This window comes from Falco naumanni, chromosome 2, assembly GCF_017639655.2.
Source record: "Falco naumanni isolate bFalNau1 chromosome 2, bFalNau1.pat, whole genome shotgun sequence".
NCBI classification, from domain to species: Eukaryota; Metazoa; Chordata; class Aves; order Falconiformes; family Falconidae; genus Falco; species Falco naumanni.
Window position 1 is genome coordinate 97,601,298 of NC_054055.1, and position 13,731 is coordinate 97,615,028.

Genomic DNA, 13,731 nt, shown 5'->3' on the forward strand with positions numbered 1-13,731 from the left:
TGCCTTGTTTTGGTATCAGTGACTTTTTACTGATGTAAAACAGTGAATGTTAAGTATGGAGGTATCTGTAGCATAAAAACCACACACAAATTCAAACTCAATTGTGCCAGTTTATGGTAGGCAGTAGAAGGGTTGGAGCTAAAAGTAGTATATAGAACCATTTAGGTTGGAAAAGACATTTAAGATCACCAAGTCCAACCATACAATAATTGTGTTTACTTGCCCTATGATTTGTTCCTCACTGAACCCCCTATGTACGCCTGATGGCTGAAAGCAGCAAGCCTGGGGCATTGCAGTTGCCACTGGTGGGGGACCCCGGAGGCTGCAGGCCACTTTACGGAGTGACAGAGAGGGAGAACTCCACCACGGGGAGCTCAGCCGCGGCTGGGCAGATTGAATACAGCACTGTGGCCCTGCGGGTGAGGTTTTGCACTTCTTGCTGTACGGCCTGCAAGGCCACTTGAACAAATGGCATTATGGACTTGGGAGTTTATATTGCTTTTCATATCATTCCCATAGTCAATGGGAACAAAATTGACTTTGGGAAGCCAAAAGTCAACCTGCCAAATTTGTTTTTTCTTGCACATCACCACTAATAAGAAGACGTCTCAGTGAAATTAGCTCATATCTGTAGGGGCAATACCCAATACCTCTTTTTGCAGTGTTGTTGCCACAGATAGATATGAACAGCTGTATCTGACCCAAAGCTATTCAACCATTTGACTCTTGTACAGGGAGGGCAAATTCCACCTGACCATCTTTCATCAGTATGGACTCTGGTTAACAGTCAAAAATACAGAAAACACACACTTGTTACCATGTGCAACAGCAACAGCTCAGTATCTGGTGAAAATACTCATATATGAAAAATATCCAAGCTACAAGCCGTGCTATTACTTTCCAGAATCCTCATGCAAATTAGAAGGTGTAATTTAGCCTTTAACATAATCAAAATAGCCTTTAAACACAAGGGGAGTAACATTTTATTTCAGTAGGGTCAACGCTCAATTGGAACTTTTCAAAAGACGGCACACCATTAAGCACAGAACACAGAAACTCACTTTTCAATCACTCTCCCCTCCCAACTCTTTACATATTCAGAAATACTTCAGCTGTTCTGCCAGGTTCAAGAGGTCAGTAACTTCAGTTGTTTAAACTGACTTGGGAAAAAGATGCACCCTGTCAGCCATTGCCCAAGCCCTGGGGTTCTGCAAAATCCAGCCACATCTGTACAGCATACAGTAAGCAACCACATCTTGTTTCTAAGTCTTCACCACATCCTTTTACCTCCATTTCAGCTTGGTGGGCCTAATTTAAGTAGTGGTTTGCTAATTAGATGAAAAAACATTAAAAATGCCTGCAAAACCAATCAGGAATCGAGTCTCAGTGCCATTTGCCTTCAATGGGCTAATTTCCTTAGTGGCCAGATCAAAGGTATTGCAGATGGCACAGATGCAAACAGCAGAATTCAAACTACTGAATTATAGACAATCAAATGCTGCTGATGAGCAAATCAAAACTAATAACTATTGCTTTTATAAAATACACAGGAAGTAAGAAGTTCATAAGAATTCTAATGATAGACCAGTTCCTTTTTGCTCCCAGGTCTGTTTACTTAACATTTACTGTACAGATCAGGTATAACACAAGTGGGGATGGGGGCGTGTAACATTAACTGGTTTTATTCCAATACCAGACTGAAAAGACTATTAATGATGTCAGATTACACACCACCCACAAGGAAATCACTGTTGTTTTCAACTATTAAATTGAAATTACAAGGGAAAAAAAGTCACTGTGCTTTTAAAGCAATGACCAAATAACTTTTTATATAGTCTATGATCCAGAAGCAAAGAAGGCAATTTCTAAGGGCAGAATGTTAATTTTTATCTGTATCAGTTAAAAACTCCACACGCTAACAAAATCTGAAATTCTGCATTGTTCAAAACAGAACTAAGAGTGGCTAAATTAATAGAACTAGTCAGATGACAAGATACAGTTTACAATAAATTGTCATTGGTTTTAGGGGTTTTTATGCCCAGTCTTTAGGCTCAATACTACAAAATACAACAGTAGGAAAATGTGATCACAGATGCATGAATTTATCTGTTTTACCAGCTCAGTTCTAGTTTAAAGTAGTTTAAAAGAGCTTTGATAACGAAAGGTGACGGGACCAGATCAAATAGTGCAAGTGATTTATTAGCTCCATGATAACCATCACAGGTAGATTGAATTTAGAACAGAGCGATCACGTCTGCTGGTGGTAAACAGCCCAGCATCTGCCTTCCAAGGTAACACCTTCGCAGGAGAGACTGCGATCTGCTGTCTTTGCAAAGTCTTTAGCTAAATCCCCCATTTCAAGCTTTTAGTATCTTCTCAAGACAAACAGCTACAATAAAGAAAATGGTGCAACTTTTATTTATTCTCTTTATTCACCAAGAAACCACTTAATGAATACAATCTGCTGTGTAAACTCTTTCTGTATCTACTGAAAAGCATAATTAAAATTATGTAAACAAGCCCCGGGGCTGAGTTTAGCAGTCAACCAGAGCAACTGGGACAACGCCACAGCCAAAACCATATACCTAGATTTCATCAATGTATCAACTCCAGTAGTAATGAACATGCTGCAGCACCAGAAATTTTATTTCCTCCATCCCTGTAAAAACAAGGCCACTCCTATTGTGCTCTCTCTTTCAAAGGGACATGCAATTCTTCCGCTGCATAGCAACAATGGTTAAATCAATACAAATGCAACCTCATTTGTCTCCAGTGTATTTTTGTCAAAATTTTAGGAACACAAGACATAATATAATAATGCAGACTATTACCTAGCATTACCTAACAATATTCACGCTCCCATGAAATCCTAAAGCAAAACTCACTTAAATGTCAAGAGAAGCACATATCTAAAGAGGTTAGATTTCAAAAAACCTCTACCACAAAACTGGCAATAGGCAATCACAACAGGCTTAGACTAGCTCAGACACCACGTCTTCCCTCATTTTTGGATTTTGGCCGCACTAGCTAACCAAGCATCTAGGGAGTGGAGAAACCTGGAGGATCCCTAGGCTTCAGTCTCCCAGCTGGGGCTGTCACACCATTCTTTCCTCCCCTGCCACTCAAGCTCCCTGACCCAACTGCTTCTACCAATCCCCTTCTTCATCCCTTGGAGCACAGTCTTCAGATCGGTGTCACCACAGATCACTTTGCTTCCTTGACTTTTGCTGTCTGGCTTTGGGTTATTTTATTTGAAACTGATAGTGTATTTGTTTGGTTTTTTTTTTTTTAATTATCTTTGCATAATTTTAGATATCTACTTACGGGGAGAATTTTCACTCTAAGCCTGCAAAGACTGTATATATTAACAGACTTCCAAAACATTATCTAATTAGGATCAATTCAAAATATTTGGGCTTACCCTTAAGCAGACAACTTGTAGAAGATCTATCAGGATCCAGAGAGAAATTGAAGGCATACATAAAACGGAAAAACAGCCTCTCCAGTTTACTACTAAACAGAGATTTATAAACTCAAATGGTTTAAAACAGAATCATCCCACTATGATTAATAGCTTGATGTAAAGCTAGAGTTACTTAAAAGAAGGAAATGAACAAAAATATTGGAATGCTAGTATATAATATGGAAAGATTTGAAGCAATGTTTTGGGAAAACGTGGCTGGAAAGACCTCCTGGCATATCAGATACCAAGTTTAGCCTTTATTGTATTTTATTACAGCTGAACTTTTGGCTCAAAAAAATAAAGAATTTACAAAACCATCATGAAACTGGTGGTGTAAAATGAGGTTATTGTGCTAAAATCTAAAGCAATATTTGCTTTAAACATGGGATTAATTTACATCCGAGGTCAAATTTTGAAGAAAACTAGTAAACCTCAAATGACCAAAGATATTTAATATCTGTATTCATGGAATGGAACCACATAAGTAACATGGAGACACAGTTTTGTTTAAGGCCAAATTGCAATGTTTATTCAAAAAGTTGCAGTACACCCTTCTTTTTTGCCAGTAAAAAGATTACTGGTTTTGCATTATGATGCTCCATTTTTAATACAGAGGAAAAGATTCATCTTAATGTCAAAATGTATTCATGTCAAATCCTTTTTGGAACAAAGTTCGTAACTTGAAAGCTCGAAGGACAAGTAAGCATATTTTCTGCATTTCATCTCTCTACAGACATAAGAAGATATTCTAATATTAAGGAAGTCTTTAAGATTGAACTTACTAATAATAAGGCAAGATGATTAACATGTTTAAAGTCTAGTTTGAGGTATATGTGCCTTATGATTCAATTACTGTATAAAAGCCAGCATCTACACTTGAATTACACCACGATTTCTCCAAACTTTTTTTGTTTTGCTATCAGTGTTGAGCAGAAGAGACAGAAACAGCGCCAGCACCCTTAAGCTAAAATACCAGCAGCAGTATTTGACTGCTCAGGATTTATTTACTTATCATTTTGAAGCAACAACCTGCTATGCCTTGATCCGGAACAGTATTTCTGAACTAGCAGTCCAGAAATTGCCATTAACTAGCATGGTAGGAATACTTCTTAGAAAGATTGCTCTTTTTAAATCTTGTCAATTACACTTAATGGGACATACTCTGAACACACTTTTTTAGATAAACGAGCTGGAACACAAATTTGCCTTAATGCCTTTTGCAATTGTGAAAGAAAGAATTGGTTGATAAAGGCAAAAGTACACTAAGAAGTTCTAAAATACCACCGTAAACAAATTGCAAGTTGATCTTTCACATATTATACATTTTTCATAATTTCCTATCTAGACAAAAGTTACTAAATGTATGGTGTACTATATATGTATGTAGTTTATCATCTTCAATAATTATTAGTATATAGTTTAAAGAGTTCAGTATAAAAGTATTATTTCATTTGCATGCCAGTTCCAGTTCCGTGTGGGAATAAGGTACGCGAGGTTGCCAATCCATTAAGGAGGCTCTCAAATAGTAACCTAAACAGAATCTTTAATTGTGGTTTAGTTTTTTTTCTAGTTACCTTTCATGAAGCTAACCTCTTTCGTTTGGCACCTTACATTTAAACGAAGACAGAAAACACCTAGACAGTCTCGGACTCACTGGCATCAGTAAGAAAGTTGTTAGTAAGCTCAGACCAGCTATGACACTAATAAGGATGAGTGTAGATTACTACAGTACAAACTCTTCAAAACATGGTATTGATGCCTTTTTGTTTACGAAGAATTCCCTGAGTCAGACTGGCATCTTCTCGTGTTGTAGAGAATCAAAAATATCTTAATTCTTTTAAAATCAGTTTTACCATGTTGAATGTAATCATTTGTTAAATGTGCACACTAAAAAAAATAAAAGTTTTTTTTTTTTTCCTGATTTCTATCAAGCAATGTAAAAATGATTAAGATGGATCATTATATCCAGAGACCTTGATTACAGGGGAAACTAAGTAGGGACTAGAGAGAAATAATTTTACATTTCCTTGATCAGAGATATATAATCATGCTATAGAAGGCGGCTCCTATGATTGATTATTCTGTTTATTAGGGCTGGAAGTGAGCTAGATAAAGGGAAAATAATTTGTGCATGCATCAGTTGAACTAAGCTTATTTAAACTGATTTAAGTTGATGATAAACACAACTCGTTACAGAGATTTGGGATGCTTGCTAATTTATGTTGTACTCACAAAGTAACCAATAAAAAACATTAACCATCTCAGATGTAACAAAAATTACAAACCCACTTTGTTTTATTACAACAAATACATTGTTTGGAAGAGTGCTGTTCCTGTTCCCCTATCTTCTCTGAGTAGGTCCAGCCATATTAACTCCATCTCCTGAACATTTATTAGAAGATACAGCACTGTACACCCTGGGAAGCCACCTCATGTGTGAATGTCTGAACACAATATGGATTATTCAAAGAGAACAGGCTTTGCCCGAGTCAATACAAAGACTATTTTGAGACATGCTGCATAAGTGGTTGCACTGATGTAAAACTGGGTGCGCTGTATCTGTTTGCCTTTGCTCCTTGCCTGGAGTTTACTGTCCCTCACAGCTGAACCACAGCAAAAGATTGATCTCTCCTTGCACTCTTTAAAGTTAGAACATCCTGGTATGTTTTAACAGACTTTGCAAGAACTAGCTGGAAACGGACATTGCACTGACACGGTAAGGGGCACCCAAGGTCACTGCTCTTGCAGTTCAGGTATGGGCTCTGTAACAGCTCAGACCACAGCTTTTTCTGCAGTGATCATTCACTCTCAAACTATACCATTACAACCACTTAGCTAAGTCAGGGTAATCACATTTATGAAAGAAAAGTTTGGGCCATGGTTCTCCACTACAAAGCCAAGGGTGAACCTGTGACCTCAGTGTGTAAGTATAAATGGAGTATCAGTGATTGACATGCTTGTAATTCCATTCTGATTAGTTATACCTGAAATCTCATCAGCTCACACCAAAAAACTACATCTTAACTCTCGCTACTGTAGATAAGTAAACTTTTGCGAAAAAATAATAGTTTTATTTCTTTTCACCTACAGCACTCAGAGTGAAGATTAGACAGTAATATATCATGTGAAAATTCTCACAGGCTGCCTGAAGATGGAAATTCTTCTGAAATTAATTGATGTTAATCTGTATATTGGGCACAACTCTTTAGCATACTATCTAATAATAGTATGATTATCCATAAATTACGCATGTTCCATTAAATCAAAGCAGTTCAGGCAGGCACAGCTCATACAAATGAGCTCATACATAAATAGCAATACAGATCCTATACATCTCCAAGGCTTAATTTATAGAGAAACAACTTATTGAAAGAACAATTACATTCCATGTTCCGTTTCTGTGCGGGACAACTGCATGAGATACTTAGATATTTAGGAGTATGTTTAACTAGACTGCCTGTGGTAATTCCATTTCTACAGCATAACGTGATACAAGAATTCAGTTTAAAACAAAAGCCTCAAGTGAACCAACCTTTAAAAAGCAGAAAATCCTATTCTTCAGAGGAAAACTGTCCTAATTTTGCTTGGGATTTGTCGCGCATACATAGTCCCTCGTTACGGGCAGCTTGCAGAAGATACAGGGTCTCTGGTATGTGCTAGACACCATGTTTGTGCAGTACAGGTACAAGGACATACCTGAGTCTTCCAAAAGTGTCACTGCCTAAGCTGAGCTGGACAAATTTCTGCCCAGACAAGTTAAGCAGACTTCAGGTGGATGAAGTGTTGTGGTTTAACCCCAGCTGGTAACTAAGTCCCATACAGCCGTTTTACCTGCATGAAGTCTCTGCTGGGCAAACTCACAGCAGCAGTTTCAGGCAATGCAGAACTCCTCTCACTCACTCTGTGGCAGGGTGGCATACACAAAAGAAGGTACGCACTTTTTGCTTCATCTGGCGCTCCAGGTAAGCTAAATATACACTTACAAACATTTTCAACAAAAAATTGTCTTTCTCTGCTCTGCATATCTATTACTAGCACTTTCCAGTGACTGGCACAGTGAAGGTGGTATCCTAAAGTGCTCTACAAATCAAAGGACAGAGTGCAGGATTGTCACAGCCCAGTTCTAAAAGGTCCGAGTTATGCCTTAATAACCACCAGCTTAGTTTAAAAAATAAAGGATAATGCATTTTACTCTCTTATTTTGGAATGCTACCACCCTCAAGCCTCAAACACTGACATTCTCAAACTGCACCCATTCCAAGCTCTTTGAACAACAGAAACCTGTTCAACATAACAGCTGGTATGTTTGAAATACCTTCTACTTACATCCCGTCCATCTCATTCTTAAGTTTGAAGTAACTAATTCACACAAAAAACATCAAGCTAGTAAAGGGTGATCTGTTTCTTCCTAGGAATCATGTGCATATTCCTAATGTTGCTAACTGAACTCTCCCAAAATCTTGATGTTTCCGCATCTCTCTGTTTCATCTTGCTTTTTGCACTCCAAGATTTTCTAGTCAAGATACTGTAATTCCCTACGCATTCATACAACATACCACACATGACCGTGACATAGTCAGACTCTTATCACGGTCATCCCTATCATAACAATAATAAACAATGATAACCATAAGAATGCATGGGACAAAATTAACATGACCATGCTCTGTTAAAACATATTTTTATTAGTCTTGATAGTGACTTTGACCATGATTTTCAAAAGCCGCTACTAACTTGAGGAAATAATTTTGGTGTCCACCTAGCAGAAAGTGCTAAAGGCGTCTGATACCCATCATGTAAAAATTGTTGCCCTAGCTCAGGCAGCCTAACTAGTAAAACATAGGACTGAAGAAATTTCTGTGGTCTATTCCCAGGCACGAGGGAAGATCACTAAAAATGATTACTAACTTTGTAAAATCCTAACGTTTTTCTCTGCTTCTGGGTTTTCTCCGGCTGGTTCAGGTAAGCGATCATTACAGAACCACCCAAGCAGATTTGCACCGCTGCTTCCAACAACTGTCCAAAATCCAACAAAGAGTTTCTACAATATTTCAGGCCAGGAAGTTACATGAAATTTTCCTAGAGCTTCTTTCTTTGACACCTGACATTTCCTACCTGTATTGGCTCTGTCTTCAACCCAGATTGGTTAGAGACCTTCTGTCATAGAGAGGAAAGTCCCAGTATTGCTATGAGATGGGATAGTGCTAAAGCATGTACCATCACTGGCTGTACAAAATCTCTGGCTAGCGTTAAGACCAGCTGCGTATTTTAGAAGGAAAATGTGAAAGAGATCCCTGAGATCTGACTGATCTTCAGAGTGACAGAAAGTAATAAGACTGATGATCAATTATTGGCTATGTATCTGGTGAAAAGTTAAGAGGTTCTGGCCTTCGGAACAGCAACTCACATTCATGGTGAGAAGCAGCCCCATTTAGGGAATAAACTTCATCTCACTGATGTGGTCCTTATCTCTTTGGATTAGGACAAGTTAGGGCAGACAAAAAGCCTCGCAAGTAAACTGGGAGGTGTAACAGAAACATGCAATACAAACTCAACCCTACATACGGACACCTGAGTGGAGAGAGGGATCAGAGGCCAAGGAAAAAGGCAAGAGTGGCCATAAAGTCTTGTTTAGGAGGTGATGTTCTGTGTAGTTGCCATGACTTTAACCTGTTGGGGTGATCTCCACTATTAAAACATTAAAATCAGTACTTCTGACTTTTCAGGAAAAGAGAACTAGAGAAAAAGGAATAGAATTTGGTGGTCTATTTGCACCATTATTTCTCAGAATTACTGATAAGCCAGGTGACATGATCTTGAATTCATATTGATAATATGCCAGCAGATCTCAGGAGGATGGATATGCTGTTAGTAATACAAAATAAAGCAAACCACCAAGCATATCCAAGAACTGGATGATCTGCTCCTTAAGTATGCATCTGTAAAATATGAAAAGAACTACAAAGGATGTCCATCTGAGAGATGTAAGCTAGAAATGCCATGCAGTCAGCAGTAACACATCACAAGCATTCCCAAATTTTATTCCTAGAATACCTTTTGAAATACCAAAAGGGTAATTACACTCTGGGCCTGTATAAATTAATTAATCACAAGCATGGAAGTTCACTAGTCCAGTGAAGTATTGAAAATTCTGCGTCTGGGAGAAAGTACAGAGATGAAAATGTGGAAGGACTCTCCCCACCCCACTGCCACCAGGGATCAAAGACCTCTGTTAAATAGTCCAAAAAAGGCAATCTGTGACAAAAAATCTCGCTCTAATTCCAGGTTAAGTGTGCAATTAGATTGAAATATACATTACACATTAAAAAAAATACTAATCTGAATAGGAAATTCTGGGCTAAAGAAAACAGACTAGAAAGCAGAGAGTTTCCAACTTCTGATCCATGTTTTAAAAGAATACAAACATGCTACTTATAAAACACAAAAAACCAACACACATTTTCTTCTCTGTAAGCAGAAAAAAGCATTTTTATATATAAGGGGGCTACCAGTAACCAAAATGAATGTTAAAAGACAACTTTAAATCAGCACACCCAGATAAATTGTGCCTTAGAGTCTTAAAAGTGTTTGTGAGAGTATTATTTCAATGATGTTAATTTTCAGTATATTTTTGGAACACCAGAGAAATTCAGTAAGACCGCTAGCATTTTCTGCCAATAACTGAAGAAGGTAAGCGGTACGATCTCAGTAATCACGGAGCTCTAAGTCATTCTTAATCTCAGGGAAAATAAACAGCAGACTGATAAAGGATAAATTCACTGGGAAATGACATGAATAAAAGTGATGTCAGTCAACACCATTTTATAGAAACCCGGTCAGTAAAACAGAAAGTTTGATTTAATCATCTGATAAAGTTCTGAAGTGTGGTCAACAGAAGTTACTCCATAAATGAAACACGCAGACTTTTGAACAGCATTTGGCTTACAGACACACATTCAGATTAAGAAATTATTATGAGTATCATCAAATGTGATTAAGTTATAGCTATAAAATAGTAGCTGTTAACAGGAAACAATAATTGAAGAAGTGCTCTTCATTACTCCAATAAAATCATCCAGTACTAGCTCAACACTATCTAACAGTATCCTCAATGATACAAAAGTTAATCTTGTTGATAGCAAGTTATGGCACAAAAAATGTCAGTTTGGTTAATAAAGGTAACAAAGTGGTTATTCAGAGTAATACGGATTGCTTTGTAAGACGGAGATAGTGTATTACATTTAAGTGGACTTATGTGGCAAGCAAGAAAGAAAGAATGTGGGCAATACCCTGAAAATGGTTCACACAAACCAAGGACTTACAAAACAAATACAATCTTCATAGTACAGAAACAATTCAACACAAATGCCAGTGAAACCTTATGACAAAAAGGAGTAATAACCCCTCCCCACACACAAGTAAGTGCGTAAGACCCAAGCTACTGCTTTTGTTCACAGCATTAGTGATACTGCCAGGAATAGGGAACAGAGCTGTAGAGCCTCTGCGCTGTTTCCCCAAGACAGCAAAGATCTTGGGTTTTCTTAATGTTTTCTCCATAATTTACCAAAAATGGGGAAGAATTCTGTAACTCCTTAGGATGTTAACTAGAATGCCCCACATGCTGCTATCAGCACAGTGAGGGATTTAGAAAGTTGTGTGAAAAGAGCACAGTAGCAATACGAAAAGGCTGCAGAGTACGAACAAATGTTACACGAATGCAGGAACAGTGTCTGGTCCATTCCAGGAAAGTAAGAGAGCTCACGCCTAATGTTAGTGACCAGGCAGTACTGTCAGTGGTGTAGGTACAGTGGGTAAGACAGATCTTACCACTGATGTGTTCTGGGGTTATTTCATACCACAGCAGTTACTCAACACCAAAGCCCCTCAAAGAATCCCACAGTGCTACTTTGCTTTGCTACATTGTGGCTCTTCCATTTGTAGCTTATGAAACAACCCTGAACAAATGCAGACTTTTTGACAAATGTCTCTGAGAGCTGGACTGCTGTAGCTTTAAATGACAGCACCAGTAGAAGTACATCACCACGCACATGAACGAACTGTGTGTGTGACTTCGCCAGGGAAAAACCCGAAAGGTAGCCGGATAGGAAACTGAGCACCCGAGGTAAGCTCCTGTTGGGCCGTTGTTTTGCTTACCTGGTCGTGAGACCCTTGAGCTGCTGAATGCTGCTCCTCGCAGGCTGCTGTCAAGAGTCTGGGGGTTTGAGTTACCATGGAGATCAGCGCATCTGACAGCTGAGAGGGCTGCAATGAGAGACAGAGGTACTGTCAAGCCAGTTTCCATCACCTCATTAAAACACAAGCATTTGACTCCTGCCTTTGGCATTCACCAAGGTACTAGCTCCCAAGTTAGGATTTTTGGCGTAACGGCAAGGGGAAAAAACCCAACACCCATCACAGAAAGGATTCGAGAGGCAAAGGCAAGCCCCAGCAACCCACAGCATTCAAGCACTTTGCAAAGCTGTGCACTTTTTCAGGAACCTGGAAGAATCCTAATACACCCTGAACTTGGCTCAACGATTTTCAGCCTCTTTGGTCAAGTATAATACCAGCAAGCAATTCATCCAGAACTGCCACTGAGCATGGGACTGAAATGCCTCAGAACAGTGGGGGGACACACAGAAATGCTCCCTGAGAAAGCTTCCAGTGGGAACTGATTGAGCATCACTTCTGTGTGAAAAGATGCAGGCCAAAAAAATTACCTTCCTGCATGTTTTGAGGGGAAAGCCTAAAGGAACGCATTTACGAAAATCAAACATGAGAGATAGCCTGGCATTCTTCTTCAATAATAAACCTATTTGCAGACTTTTCTATGCCTGCCATCAAGCATGATGAGTAAAGCCTTATCTTGTATTTTCTCTGCCATTCAACAGCCACGTATCTTGACAAGTTTCCTACTCCTGCATTTCAAGCCTTAAGCCTTACGCTCAGTTTCTGTCTATATAATCTAATAATTAAATGCTGTGAAGTAAAATGAGATATTCATTGGAGACTTCTAAAGACTTTTTTCCACACAAATGTCCAGCAGCTTTTAAAACTATACATTAAAGATAATTTTATGATATAATCAATTTAACAAATAACAATTTAAACACATCATCAGGAGAAGCTTTCATAAATCCAGTTCTAATTCTCAGCCTGCAGTACTACAACACGTTCTCATTTACATCACCGTGAATGAAACAAGTACATCACCTAACCAAATCTAACTACTCGCCTGAGAAAGTTATACCTATTCAAAATCAAAGGTGAATGACTACAGAGGGGGAAACACATAACTATTTAAGCATCACCAAGTATTTAAGAATACATCAGCTAGAAGTCTGTAGTTTTTCTGAGTTTGCCTACTGAATTCATATGAACCTCTATCTATCTGGCTACCTATATAATTACCTATCTAATTCCCAGACAGCATTCTGAGATGACTGCTGTCATCTCTACATCTTATTTTCAAATCATGTCCTATGTCATTTTTCTGCAGAGCATGTTATGTTTATGCAAAATCTAACATACTCAAGAAGTAATTTACTCTGTGTAAATGTAAAATCTGAAAATCCAAGCAACAACTAGAGGATTTTTCTGTAACAACTTCTCCATGTTTTACGGAAAAATTGTTATAAGTATTATTATATTATCTTTATTCAATACTCTGACATTATGCTATGCAACGGTAACTAACACATACTGAGGCTACTCTGATGACAAATACCAGGAAAAGAGCTGGCTCATCTGTGCTGAAGGCTTCTGCAAGATTCATGGTGTTTAAAGGACACTGTAGAATACCAGATACTCATACTGTAGCACTGTAGATGGAAGCATTGTTATTGAAGAAATTTATTAATTCTTTCTGCCATAATTACATCATAAATTGGTTTGGCTGCATCTTCATTTGTTCTGTTTACAGATGTTATATACTGAATCACTGGTAGCTTTTATCAGTGACGGAATCACTTAAAGGCCATTCATCTTCCCATGCTGCCACAGAAAAGGCAGAAGGTATCAGTGCAGGCAGCACTGGTAACACAGGCTGGAAGAGCTCATCAAATCCTATAATAAGACTGGCTTTGGTTACTTTGCCAGACAACTTTTTGGTAAAAACGTTAATACTGGCTCTCTACTGAGAAAGTTTTCTGTGTGAAAACTAGAGCCAAGTAAATAAATGATTTTCAAGAATGAAGCAAGGGGAAAGAGACCAACTGGAGATTAAAATATGTGGTTTATTTTATTACACCTAAGTGTCAGTGACACTA

The 13,731-nt window shown here is 38.3% G+C and overlaps 1 protein-coding gene across 6 annotated transcripts in view; it reads right to left on the reverse strand.

Annotated features, from left to right (window-relative positions):
- Positions 1 to 13,731, reverse strand: part of TBL1X (transducin beta like 1 X-linked) — a 199,894-nt gene that overhangs the window by 79,071 nt on the left and 107,092 nt on the right. For 5 of the 6 annotated variants that reach the window (XM_040582780.1, XM_040582782.1, XM_040582779.1 and 2 more), the window contains one exon: positions 11,618 to 11,725. The exons of the other annotated variant lie outside the window; for it this stretch is intronic. The gene's annotated coding sequence lies outside the window, so the exon portion shown is untranslated. The remainder of the gene's footprint in view (positions 1 to 11,617; positions 11,726 to 13,731) is intronic. 6 annotated transcript variants of the gene reach the window in all.